General features: G+C 35.9%; 1 protein-coding gene across 1 annotated transcript in view; it reads right to left on the reverse strand.

The window, feature by feature from the left end:
• Positions 1-14873, reverse strand: part of LOC138692915 (uncharacterized) — a 235279-nt gene extending 220406 nt beyond the window's left edge. Inside the window, exon 1 of the mRNA XM_069816267.1 lies at positions 14861-14873. The gene's annotated coding sequence lies outside the window, so the exon portion shown is untranslated. The remainder of the gene's footprint in view (positions 1-14860) is intronic.
• Positions 14874-15249: the final 376 nt, after the last annotated feature.

Raw genomic sequence — 15249 nt, forward strand, 5'->3', positions numbered from 1 at the left:
TCCCCGTGTGTTCTTGGAATCGGTTGGATTCCATGCAGACCTTCATGTTTAGAACCACTTTACTCGGAATGTGGGCTTAATGGGACGGCCTTCGCCCCCTCCCAGCAAAAATACAATACAGTACAACTCCTTAATAATTCAGGAGAATTTCAAGTTCCCAACACCACCGCATAATCCTTTCAGCAGGCACTGTAATCAACAGTCGTTTTGAGTTCTGTTTGAGTAACAATGCTTGCACAATGACACGGCATTTCATACGATTAACACTTGACGTCTCTGTTAGGAAATACGAAGCCACAAAATTACATCTTCTTTTCCCTTGACATATGGCGATGTAATCGAAAACCTGGACAAATATTAACTCGGCGAGTTTCAGCTTTAAGCTTTCCTGCGCGAAGAGGCAGGTATTTCACGATGGGTAAAACCTGAAGGTGTTGCATTATTTTGCTCGCGGAACCCTTTCTATATTGTTTTCGCTGTAAGAAAAATTCTAATGTAAACATAAGCATGTTGCTGTCATACCCGTTATTGGCTCCCAGTCGAAACACTCACACGACGCAGGAAAATATAGTTCGTATTTGGAAACCACAATCTTGTATTATATGAAAAAAAAAATTGAATTCTAGTTGTTAAACACGATGAAACATTTAACTTCACTCATGTGTAAAACGCTGTGTAAAATAAAAGCTACTTTTATATTTTGTTATGTACTATGAACGCGGATGAATACCAACAGTAATACCGAGGCAGTCTGTTCTTGTAACAAGCTGGTGTCACTTGAGCTCGTAGTTGTTCACGTAAGCACGTGGTCCTGAAGTATGGCTTCTGCATCCTCAACTGTCCATTGTGAAGACATAAGACTTAAAAATAATTTAATTTCAGTAATTATAAAGTAAATGTTTCCTAAGCAAACGAATGCATAGTAGTGAGGTTAGACCTAATTGACGAGTAACGGGAAATGTTTAACATGAAACAGAATGTACAACAGTAGGCGGGAACACGTAGTGAGAATCTATGGCGCCAAACAGCGGCCAATGAAGCCTCACTTCAGTCACGTGCTATTGTTTACATTAGGATTTTTTTACAGCAAAAAGATTATACAGTTTGTTATATTTGCTGTACTTTATTTTTAATTTATTATCAATATTATTGTTCCAGCCCACAGTGATGAGACAATAATAGGATAGCACAAGAGCTAGAATAATAAAATAACAGTAATGAAAATATTACACGTTAACGATATATTTTTCTACGATAGTGTGCAAAAAAGTAAGTAATTACTTTAGGCACTGCAATTCATTTTACATACCGCCAAAGAAAATATAATATTCAATGTACGAACTTCATACAGTATGAAATTAATGCATTGTCTCGATCTTTCATTACTTAAATATTACACGTAACACAAATAAGTAACAAATTTAACATTCATATCTACATTTTAGTCCTTATTATTCTGAATTTACATGTACTCATTGTAACAAGATTGATGATTGAACTGTTTCTAACCGCTTTGTAGATTATATGGCCATGAAATCGTGAACATGAATGAAACAGACTGCCATTCAATGGATATTTACTTCTTTAATGGTTCTGAGTATAGACGGCCATGACATTGTGATCTTATAAACTCCCCAACTTGAAATATTTATTTAATATAAATTTGTGTTACCGTAGAAAAACATTGTATGACACACATTCGTAAAATTATCTTTTTGGCCCTCGCTTCGTCTTGATTCACAAACTTTATATTCGTGTCTTTACGAACTTGTCTAATAATAATTAATAACTGTTAGTTTTGCGCAAAAATTTAATGTATAAATTAAATGGATCGAATTTACTGCTGTAGGCCTACAAGTTGGAAGATTTAATGCACCTTTAGACAGTGAAAGAGATTCAGAATGTCTGTCATAGAAAAGTTTGAGAGTTCTCATACCTTTCATACGAACACGAAAGCTAAAGTTTATAAAAAATCCACAGGTTATATTGCCTTTAAGTTAAATGAATCGGAAATTTGTTGGACAGATGTATACAAGATTATCTGTCACACCTAATTTTCATATCAGTTTACATAACTTGGAGCATATAATAATAATAATAATAATAATAATAATAATAATAATAATAATAATAATAATAATAATAATAATAATAATAGCCTAATAATGACAATAATAATAATAATGATAATAATAAGAAGAAGAAGAAGAAGAAGAAGAAGAATAGTTATAAGTGAGACTTACTCTGAGAAAGGAATAGGGGCTAAGGGTATTTGAGAATAAGGTCCTTAGGAAAATATTTGGGGCTAAGAAGGATGAAGTTACAGGAGAATGGAGAAAGTTACACAACGCAGAACTTAAAGCATTGTATTCTTCGCCTGACGTAATTAGGAACATTAAATCCAGAAGTTTGAGATGGGCAGAGCATGTAGCACGTATGGGCGAATCCAGGAATGCAATTAGAGTGTTAGTTGAGAGACCGGAGGGAGAAAGACCTTTTGGTGAGGCCGAGACGTAGATGAGAGGATAATATCAAAATAGATTTGAGGAACTTGGGATATTATGGTAGGGACTAGATTAATCTTGCTCTGGATAGAGACTGATGATGGGGTTATGTGAGGGCGGCAATGAACCTCCGCGTTCCTTAAAAGTCATTTGTAAGTAAGTATAAGAGAGACTAAAATGATGATATTATATAATACAATAGTAAAAGGTACCCTACTTCATGGTTCTGAAATATGTACACTCTTATAGAATAATAAATGGATGGATGGATGGATGGATGGATGGATGGATAGATGGATCGATAGATAGATAGATAGATAGATAGATAGATAGATAGATAGATAGATAGATAGATAGATAGATAGATAGATAGATAGATAGATAGATAGATAGATAGATAGATAGATAGATAGATAGATAGATAGATAGATAGATAGATAGATAGATAGATAGATAGATAGATAGATAGATAGATAGATAGATAGATAGATAGATAGATAGATAGATAGATAGATAGATAGATAGATAGATAGATAGATAGATAGATAGATAGATAGATAGATAGATAGATAGATAGATAGATAGATAGATAGATAGATAGATAGATAGATAGATAGATAGATAGATAGATAGATAGATAGATAGATAGATAGATAGATAGATAGATAGATAGATAGATAGATAGATAGATAGATAGATAGATAGATAGATAGATAGATAGATAGATAGATAGATAGATAGATAGATAGATAGATAGATAGATAGATAGATAGATAGATAGATAGATAGATAGATAGATAGATAGATAGATAGATAGATAGATAGATAGATAGATAGATAGATAGATAGATAGATAGATAGATAGATAGATAGATAGATAGATAGATAGATAGATAGATAGATAGATAGATAGATAGATAGATAGATAGATAGATAGATAGATAGATAGATAGATAGATAGATAGATAGATAGATAGATAGATAGATAGATAGATAGATAGATAGATAGATAGATAGATAGATAGATAGATAGATAGATAGATAGATAGATAGATAGATAGATAGATAGATAGATAAGTAAATAAATGAACAAATGAATGATGAATGAATAAATAAATAAATAAATAAATAAATAAGTGACCACCTGGATCAACTATCGAAGACGGTCAACACGAAAATCAAGAAGGAATAAAAAGAAAAATAATATAAAGAAACATGGTTGAAAAGAAGAATATATACCAAGAAATAGAAGAACAACTGAGAAAGTATGAACACATAATGTGAAAAGACGATACCAAATTAAACAAAGACGTTATCCACTGGATACTGGAAAAAAGAAACAAGTAAGGCCACGACCTTTGAGAGAATCGAATAAGGGACACTATGTAGAAAAAAAAAAACATGGAAAATGAGGTGTCTGGATCTCTGGAGAAACAAGAGTTTGTATCTTTTGGTTGAGCAATCCTGTGAAGAAAACAAATTATCCCACGATATTAATTAATAATATACCGCTAAATTTATAATTTGATTATATAAACTAAGTACATAAAGAAACTGATAGCTTAGAAGTAGGCTTATCCAAATACAAAGTGTAATTAGATGCGAGCATTGTTTGCCATGAGTACCGAATCCGTCAAGAGAGCATTAATTCTTAGCTCTCGTCTTGTGTGGAGGGTAAGCAAGGTAACTGTTAATGCTAATTTATTCGTGTGAGTGACGAGATTGGACAGATCCATTATAGGATAATGAAACGAGCGAGGTGCCGCCCCCAGTCCATTTCAAGAGAGTGACAGCCCAGCCTCGGCGCGGCCGGTGGAGCCGTTCCCACAACGTCGGGCCTGCCGCGACAGTTATTAAAACATTATCTACATATACCCAGGGTTGACTTTGACTATAAGCTTCCACTAAGAGTGCGTAAAGTAGGCCTATACAGGGTGTCTCAGGAGGAATGTAAAATGTTATATATATATTTTTTTTTTTTATTGCTTATAAGTTTTAAATGAATACAAGTTAATAATACAATGAAAGATAAACTAGACCACTCCTGGATGAGTAAAACTCGTGCTCAGGAGGGGATTCCAATACAGACAAAAATAAAATTAAAATTGAGAGTGAATACAGATTAAATAATGTTTAATATGTTCAAACTCAAACTATAAATCCAATACAATTTTTTTATATTTTTTTATTAATTTGGAGAGGATTCGTGGTTGAAATATTCATGCTATGATAAAAAGCTGCGTTGGTTTTACATTTTGGCTCAGACAAACGCAGAGAATTCATATTTTTAGTTCTATATTTATGTATATACCTTTCAAAGTTATTAAAATTTCTATGAAAATATTTTAATAAAATAAAATAATACATTTGTTTAATGTTGAAAACTTTGAAATGTTTAAACAGCAATTCAGTTGGGCAAACTTTCTTTGCATTAAGGGTGTTTGAGAATAAGGTTCTTAGGAAAATATTTGAGGCTAAGAGGGATGAAGTTACAGGAGAATGGAGAAAGTTACACAACACAGAACTGCACGCATTGTATTCTTCACCTGACATAATTAGGAACATTAAATCCAGACGTTTGAGATGGGCAGGACATGTAGCACGTATGGGCGAATCCAGAAATGCATATAGAGTGTTAGTTGGGAGGCCGGAGGGAAAAAGACCTTTGGGGAGGCCGAGACGTAGGTGGGAAGATAACATTAAAATGGATTTGAGGGAGGTGGGATATGATGGTAGAGACTGGATTAATCTTGCTCAGGATAGGGACCGATGGCGGGCTTATGTGAGGGCGGCAATGAACCTCCGGGTTCCTTAAAAGCCAGTAAGTAAGTAATTGTTCTGCTTTTTTAAACAAATTTTTAATACTTTTTTCTGTAGTAAAATGAACGGATAAAGGTTGGATTTATAAGTTTCACCCCAACCTATAATACCATACATAAATATAGACTGAAATAATGCTAAATAAATTACACGTCAACAGTTAATTGACAAAATATTTCTTAGAGTAGTATGAATGAATTTAATTGAATTGAATTTACGGGAGGGGGACACTATAGCCTAGCACTGCGACCTGTTACGGTATATTGTGCTAACCCTCAAGCTAGGCATATTTCCATATCCACACCGGCTGACTACACTAAGGTTCACTGCGTACCCAGGTTTCGAGCAGGCAAACCCCCTCGTCCCCAGGCCAGCCCCCTCCGTGCGTCGCCAGCCGGCGATCGGGGAATGCTATCGAATGATGAAAAAAATGGAGAAATGGTGACGGAATGATGTAAATGCCTAATATGGGGAAAAAGGGAGAACCCCGAGAAAAACCCCAACTGCGACCTTGTCCACCACAAGTGTCACTACCGGGACTCGAACCCGGGCCGCCTGCGTGACAGGTCAGAGGTCTGACCACTCAACCACCGCAGGAGTGCGAGCAGTATATAGGATAATATAAGTGCAAACAAATATTAAATATTATGTTTTATTTAACGACGCTCGCAACTGCAGAGGTTATATCAGCGTCGCCGGATGTGCCGGAATTTTGTCCCGCAGGAGTTCTTTTACATGCCAGTAAATCTACTGACATGAGCCTGTCGCATTTAAGCACACTTAAATACCATCGACCTGGCCCGGGATCGAACCCGCAACCTTGGGCATAGAAGGCCAGCGCTATACCAACTTGCCAACCAGGGCGACAAGTGCAAACAAGACAAAGATCATGGTCTTAGGAAGAAAAATAAAGAAGGTAAACTTGCGAATTTTAAATGAGGCAGCAGCAAGAGGACAGTTTCAAATACTTGGGGTGTACTATAATCAGTAACATGAGCTGCTGCTAGGAAGTCAAAAGGAGGAAAGAAATGGCAAAGGAAGTTGTTAATAGAAAAAGAAGTCTCTTCTGCGGACCTCTGGCAAAAGAACTAAGAAAAAGACTAGTGAAGTACTTTGTGTGGAGTGTGGCATTGTATGGCGCAGAAACATGGACATTACGACGAAGTGAAAAGAAGCGACTGGAAACATTTGAAATGTGGATATAGAGAAGAATGGAGCGTGTGAAATGGACAGACAGAATAAGAAATGAAGCTGTGTTGGAAAGAGTGAGTGAAGAATGATGCTGAAACTTATCAGAAAGAGAAAAAGGAATTGGTTGGCTTACTAGCTAAGAAGAAATTGCCTACTGAAGGATACACTGGAAAGAATGGTTACCGAGAGAAGAGTTCTGGACAGAAGAAGATATCAGATGATAGACAACATTAAGATATACAGAGTGAAAAGTAATTAAACCGACAAACTCCGGGAAGTTGTATGGGACACCAAAACAAACGGTTTTCTCTAATATATTTTCTTCAGAAGCTTTATTAAACCGGCAGAGGGCGTATGCTTCTTCAATTCATGACTACTCCACAAATTCACATCGTGTACGTGACTACTTAAAGAATTTCCAGGGAAGTGGATTGGCAGAGTAGGTCCTGTACCTTGGCCTCCTCGATCTCATGATTTGGCCCCTCTTTTTTTGTGTGGGGACAGAAGCATAATCTTGTTTACGCAACCCCAGTTGAAGCAGAAGATGATCTGGTGACCTGGATATTTGCTGTAGTAGGGGAAATATACGATGGGCCTAATCCTGAAGTCTTTCACCGCGTTAGACAATCCAAGTCCCGCTGATGTAACCTTTGTGTACAGATCAATGGAGGCATTTTTTAACATCTTTTGCAGTGATTTTGGTTTGTAAATGTTTTATAAGAGACTCGAGCAATAAAGCATGGCAATGATTTGTGTTACATTAAGATCTGGTGTCCTCGCGAAATAGTGTCTCACAGCACAATATGACATTAGAGAAAACTGTTTGTTTTGGTGTCCCATACAACCGCCCGGAGTTTGTCGGTTTAATTACTTTTCACCCTGTGTGTATCAAATGCGGAGACTAGGAGGAAGGCAAAAAATAGGAAAGATTGGAGAATGCTGGGTTTACAGTGTAAGACCTGACCTTGGGCAGAACATTTATGAATTAATATCTCTAATGTTTTTTTCGCTTCTTTGTGCGTCTTTTGTCATATGATAATGCATGAATGCATGCACGTTTTAAGAGTTTATAGTGCATGAAAATTCGGGCTCTAGTGATCAGTCACTATTCCAATACCTCTGCTAAGCTCTAAGTTTGACGTAGATAATAAATGGTTTATAATTATACCTGGAGGATCCATTATCTAGGTCAGGGTTTTTTAAATACCATATCCATAACAAAACATTTAACTTTCGTTTCCAACAGAGTCGCGCCACAAATTGTTTCCCTCGGGTTAACTTTCATTTCATAAAAAAAAACAACGATACGTTTGTAGTTACCTAATCGGGAGTATTGAATCGGCTTTATGTAAATTTCTCTAGATCACATTTATCTGTATAGCTTCATAACTCTTATATTGTATTGCGAAGGATGGTTACGGTACATTTCACACTGTCCTCACGGGCTTCCCAGTGCTCATAGCCGCTGTTTGCGGCCCGCCTGTGGATGCTGTAGGGTCCGTGACTCTACCAGCCAGCAATTTGCTAGACAAAAAAACAAGCCGCAACAAAACCAAATTAACATCCCATTGTGTCCAACTATTGTGCATGCATGGCTTTACATCAGATGCAGAGGACCTGGCGGACTGGAAGTGAATGCTGCTCTAAGGAACTTCAAACAGGACATGAGATGTTTTGTCTTGTAAGGCTTTATTCATTAAGTTTGTATACATTCGCAGAGACAATAAATCTCCAGTTTGCTGCTGGGTAATGAGCTAAACTGATAACTTGAACTTAATTTAACTTGTTTGAAACTGAAGCCATGAAATCAGTAACCATTCAAATCCATTTACACAAGGTTTGATAAAAATGCAAAACCCTTTTTTCTTTCTTACCTAATCATTATTTTTTCATGTAATTTTTTCTGGTTGACTTACAGATGAAAACACAGTAGTACACCATTTTTTAAAGCCGTGACGCTTGTGGAAATATCCAAAAATTAATTTAAAAATTGCAAAAAAATTAATGGTTATTGATCACATTCATCGAAATACCTGTTACCATATGGTAATGGCTTTATTGACAAATTACCCTAATATTCATGCATATTTACGTAAGTTTAATCTCAATGAGAATAATAATAATAATAATAATAATAATAATAATAATAATAATAATACATTTACGTAAGTTTAATCTCAATGAGAATAATAATAATAATAATAATAATAATAATTATTATTATTATTATTATTAATTATTATTATTATTGTCATTGAGATTAAACTTACGTAAATATGTATGATGATAATAATAATAATAATAATAATAATAATAATAATAATAATAATAATTATTATTATTATTATTATTATTATTATTATTATTATAAATAGTAGGTTCCTACTTATAGCTTTTAAATTCTGTTTTTTTAATGTGTTTCACTACTCAGTTTGCTAACCCTCTGTATCACTCTCGCTTTTTTGCCATTTTCTTCACCAGATGCCAGACGGTAAGAAAGAAAAATAAGAATGTTTTTAATAAAATATATTTACTAAATTTATTGTTTTTAAGTTGTTTATCTGTTTCACTACTCATAATCCCAACCCTCTGTATCTCACTTTCACTGTCATTTACTTCATCTGCTGCTAGACGATCAAAAAGAGATGTGAATTGATGGTTTGGAAGAATTCATTCCAGATACTTTTTATATCAGCTGCTTTGGTAGCTTCATTTTCAGTTCACCAGTATAACGTTGCGAAACATTACACACATTGGGCCTTTCCTTGCATGCTAGGAATGTGCCAGCATAGAAAGTCTGGCCCCTGTTTTCGTACAATATGTTCCCCTTTCCGATGAATATGCTCTTTGCTACCTTATTAAATTTTTTTTTCGGATTATATTAAGCTTGCAAGATGAAGGCTGCTTCATTCTTTTGTCACTGGTCTCTCTACCATCACTTGAAAAGCCGTTTTTCATTCATTATTTATCTAAAGCGTAGGTATACACACGCCATTAATTCGCTTTACTATGTTATAACATGAATGGTGCATATATCACTACAAAACTAATTTTTACGTAAGCCTACCTTATTATATTAAATCAATATTGCAATAAAAAACGTACAGTATTCTTTTTAGTTTTAACACAACACTAGAGGAACACGATCACACCAAAGCCATAAAACAACTAACAGCTCCATTCCCGCTCAACTGCAAGACGACCCTAGCGAGAACCTTCTCGACGCGTGGACTTAAATGGTTCTTAAATACAAAACATGAAAAAGTACTGTTTAAAATCACATCCTTGATTCTTTAACTTAATGGATAGAAAAGGAAACGAAATAGCAGGTTGTATAAACATCTCTATTTCGGTCACAAGTGGACTTGAGTGGTTCTTGATCTCATCGCTTCAATTTTGCTGTTCTGATACACACTGCTGCTTTCTAAGAAATTAAGTCTAGAAACCTGAACTAAAATTTGGCGAAAACAGTTATTGACCTACATCATTAGGGCATTTTATTTCAAAATATCCTTTAATTTGCAGTAGCTTTCAGTAACATCAAATATTTATTCGCGTTATATTGTCCGCAAGCATGCAGCATGTTGTGCCTGCGTTGGACGTAACTTGAAATGTAATTGCATCCTCCGGGCCCGTGTTACGAAACCGGCCGAGACAACCTGCCAGGTAACGCGGGAGTTACGGGGAAGCTCCTAATTACTAACAGTTTTCTCCGAGGAATATTGTTTTCACTCTGCTATAAGTGGGGCGGAACTAGCCGTCATGGTAATGTTGGCACCATTGCGCGAAAATCTTCCTGTTTTGAGGGATTAGTCAGTTCAATGTCCCGCACAACACCTGAAAATGTAGCTGTAAAAACATGGAGGGTTCGGGGAAAACCGTTCAATACCTCTACGTGACAAGTTGTTAGAGGAGGTAACAAGGAAACTGTTCTTGGAATCTATTCACATTCTTCCAGTTAGCAAAATTACATTCATTTGTAGAAGTTACATTAATAGCTTGACATAGTACACGTACGTTTATGACATTAATATTAACCTACGTATAAAGACCATGGGTGAAGGTTCGAATCCCTCTACAAGTATCGATAAATTGCCGTTATCGCTGCGAAATTGTTGCCTGGTGTCGTATTGACGTCACATCTCAGGAATTGCGCCATATTTCTGTTAGTGGACTCAACCGTAGCTCAGTCAGCTAACGGCTGCTCACAGAAAGAGATCCTGACTGGATCGTGTGAGATTTGTGTCGGACATAGACATTATGGAGCAGATTTATTTCCAAATCCAGTTGTCATTGAAAAACCATAAGATGAGTTACGGAGGAACTATTGACAAGACAACATGATAATGGATGTGAACAGAATTGGAATATCATTTTACACGACATCCAATATACAAATTAACTGTTATATGCATTATGGCAAACTAATTTCGAGGTAAAATATTCATATGTTATAGGCTATCAGTAAAATTGGACAGAAAGGATCAGAACTTATTAATAAAATGTCTGGAACTACGAGAATTCCTTAAGTAATCTACATGTATCAATACAGATATAAGAAAACATTTAGAGATTCAAGAAAAGATGTTCCAAAGAAAAATGAGAACGGATATAGTGCAAATTGAAAAGAAATAGAAGAAAAAGAGCCGATAGAAGAACTAAAAGAAAGAGGAGATAAAGGAATAAGAAATTGAAAGGGTAGAAGAAGGAAGAGACATAGCAGAAGGAATAGTATTAGCAGAAATCAGGGGAAGTATAAGAGAAGGGAGAAGTAGTTTAGGAGGGACGGGAAATGGCAGATGAGGAGGGAAGAGAAATATCTCAGACGAGAGAAGTATCAGATGCAGAAGAGAGAGATAGAACAAATAAGAGAGAAGAAGGAATTATAATTAAGATAGGAGGTAGGATTAGATAGCAGAGGAAGAGAGGAGCTTATCAGAGAAGGAGGTAGGATAATTAGCAGAGGAAGAGTTTAGGAGAAGCGGCAATGGAGGAAGTATGAGATGTATTAGAGGAGGAGGTGGGGGCAGTATCAGAGGAGAAGGTAAGAGATGTATCAAAGGAGGAGAAAGGAATGTTAGAGGAGTAGATAGAATCATCAGAGGAGGAGGTAATACAAGTATGAGAGAAGGAGATAGGACAAGTATGAGAGGAGGAAGTAGGACTAGTATCAGAGAAGGAGGTGGCACGAATATTGGAGGAGATAGGACAAATGTCAGAGGAGCATGTAGGACAAGTATCAGAGGAGGGCGTAGGACAAGTATCAGAGAAGAGTATATCACAAGTATCAGAAGAGGACGTAGAACGAGAATCAGAGGAAGGCGTAGGGCAAATATCAGAGAAGGGTGTATCACAAGAGATGTAGCACAAGAACCAGAGGACAAGTATCAGAGCAGGATCTAGGACATTTATCAGAGGAGAAGGTAGAGCAAGTATCAGGGGACGAGGTAGGACTTATCAGAGGAGTTCGGACAGGTATCAGAGAAGGGAGTAGGATAAGTAGCATAGAATGCGCCAGAAGTAGCAGAGAATGAGGTAAGTGAAGTATCGGAGGAGGGGAGGGAGGATAAGTAACAGATGGGAAAAAAGGACAAGTGAAGAGGGGGAGTAATGACAGAAAAGGAATAGTGGCAGAAAAGAAAGGAGTACAGTAGTTTTAAAATTAGAAGTAGTAGTAGGATTCGCAGAAGAGGTAACAGGAAGAGCAGCAATCATTGACTCCGAGTAAGGTAGGATATAGGAATATATATATATATATATATATATATATATATATATATATATATATATAATCTGAAGACGTGCTATAGCTCTTTTTCTCATTGTCTCCTCCGTTCAATGTTACCGACAGAGATCTCTTGGAATTTCCATAGCTTCAACTTGGATCTGTGTTGCACAAAATCCAGAGTGGACAGTCTGCATTCCGCTGTTGCCTGCGAGATAGACAGCCCACTTCACAATGCCAGTACATGTCCACACAGTGTTGAGTCTGATTTCCTTCCCGTGGTTCTGATTTCGATCCCAGCTCTCTGTATATCCGTTCCTTTGTTTCCACGCTGGCGGCCTTCTCAAGGTCTACATATGAAATCCCTCTTCCCAGCACGACTGCATATTCTAACTCTGATCACGTCCGCCGCTGTTATCGTCAACAGCATTCAGTGCGGAGATGAACACGTAGCAGTAATGTCGAGACGTGATTAACCCGTGTTTTCATTGCTTATGAAAGTCTGTAATAACACAGTCCACAATTATCGACTTATCATATCGAAGTTTAAGCTTCAAATCCTGCATATTCGATAGTGAAATATGATGAAAATAACGTAATAAAGAGTTTTTATTTAAGTGGAGTCTACCTCTCCACTGTGCAGTGGTTTCGACAGCGCCAAGAGGTATACCTTATTTTATTTCAAGGAGTGCAGTTCGGTGGCTTATTTGAACACCGAACTGCACTCCTTGAAATAAAATAGGGTATAATACAGCTGTGTCATTCCTCGATAAATGCTGGTCAATTTCATGGATATTAAAATAGTACTGCAACGTCTCTTAAGGTATACATCGATTCTATAAATGTCAGATTTCTTCAAAATTTTGGTAAATAATGCTTTTGCCTCATCTGGAAGCTCATTTCTTATAGTTTTCAAAAATATATAACTTGTGCCCATTACCTCAATAATTTCATAATTATTTAAGCATTTATAATATAAGCGCATTATGTTTTCCATACTTCACACCATCTTCAGTGTCTCGACATTTGAATTCACTTAAACTGTTTCTTGTTGGTTATATATCCCATAATCAGCCAGGCTTTGTAATTCACTGTAATTCTACTAAAGCACGACTTTAATGATGTCAGAAACTCCAAGGCTACGAAGTGAGAGGTTGCACCTCAAAGAAAACACAGCTATCTGTTGTAGTGATGATTTCACTTACAAATCACGATGGAATTGGGATACTGATGACGGTAATTTGATTACATCTTACGTCACATCAGTATTTTCTAGTTTTTCTTAAAGATAAGAGAAGTTAGTGGAACACTTTTTACAGCTCCTGAGACGGTGTATAATAATCGTATTTGTCATAAAGTCATATCATTGTTATATAAAATATACAGGGTGATTCATAAACTTCTCTCCCGGTTTATGGAGGCGATTCCTGAGGTTATTTGAATGCTTATCATAAGTCATTTCAAGTTTATGCCCTTTGGAACTGGATATTTTTACGGAATTGCGATACATTTAACTCATTAAGGGGTTAGGTACATCTTACAGCAGTAAAATTTTTGGAAATATTCAACATTTTTTTCCCTCCATTATTGTATCTTTTACGATGATGAAAATTGGTATGTGCAAAACACTGTTCTGCTTTATGAAAAAAATATTTTTATGATGTAAAAAAATATTTATATATATTTTTTTTTTTTCAAAATTCATAATGGTGGTAGTTCACTGTGCAGTGATGAAGCGTTTCCCTCATTACTCATAAACTTGTTAACTTTTTCATGTTCTCTCTCTTTTATTTTATTGCTGAATCTCATGTTTATAATATCTTGCTCTTTCAACTACATTCTTTAATAAATAATTTTTTTTTATTTTGTGTTAGAAGAAAATACTGATATTTGACCATTTTGTAAAATGAATTTATTTTTATCAGACAATCTATCAAAGATAGAGAAGTGATCTTGCATCATATTGTAGATATGACATGCATTAATGCACACAAGAAATTTCATCACAGAATAGTAGATAGTTTTTGAGTTATGTGGGAAACGCTTCATCACTGCACAGTGAACTGAATTTAAAAAAATGTAAATATTATTTTTTAAATCGTACAAATATTTTTTTTCATATTGCAGAAGGATAGTGTTTTACACATACTAATATTCATTATTGTACAAGATACAGTAATGGAGGAAAAAAATGTTGAATATTTCCAAACTTTTACTACTGTAAGCTGTACCTAACCCCTTAAAATAAGAAAACTAATGTACCTAAACGAGAACACACTTCACACAATAAAGTATCTCCTACCCCTCTATACATGTACTTTTTTCGAGCAATTACACAGTTGTAAGGTTTTTTTTCTGTCCGATTTCACATGGAATGACCCGTATGTACGTTAGACTCATCCTCGTATGCAGCTATATAGCCTACAAGACAAAGCTTTAACTCACGTTGTCATAAATCAGGTTGGTGCCATAAACAGCAGCAGTAAACTAACCACTTCCGATCCAATGAAACTTCTGAGAAAGCAGCGATAGAGAAAAAAACAATAATACGAACAGTTTATGGCGGCCTTCAGGTAGGGCTGCTGAAATTGGCCTATATAAAAGTAGTCTAATCACTCACCGCAGTAGGAGATGACCGCAGAAATGAGAGGATATGCATAAGAACTTAGAGAAGTTAAATATAGTCTAGAAACATTGACCTGTAGTGAGGTCATCAGTGAATGAAAGTAGTCATTATTATAGATTTTACCGTATATTAGTATCCAAATTGCTGTAAAAAAAAGACTTCGTAATACAGGGAAATTTAATGATCCTTGGATAATCGGTTCAATTTCGGCACACACAATATAACTATAAAGCATTGCTATTGTGGTTGTGATCGTGTGAGAAAGTTGGCACAATCTGTACTGCGCTGTTATCAGCAGACAGCGGATTTTCGGTCCCTACACAGCGACAAGACGTCATGTCTCTTGGCGTACGGAGGGAGCGTAGCAACGAGTTTCGTGGCCT

Source organism: Periplaneta americana, chromosome 17 (assembly GCF_040183065.1).
Source record: "Periplaneta americana isolate PAMFEO1 chromosome 17, P.americana_PAMFEO1_priV1, whole genome shotgun sequence".
Lineage (NCBI taxonomy): Eukaryota > Metazoa > Arthropoda > Insecta > Blattodea > Blattidae > Periplaneta > Periplaneta americana.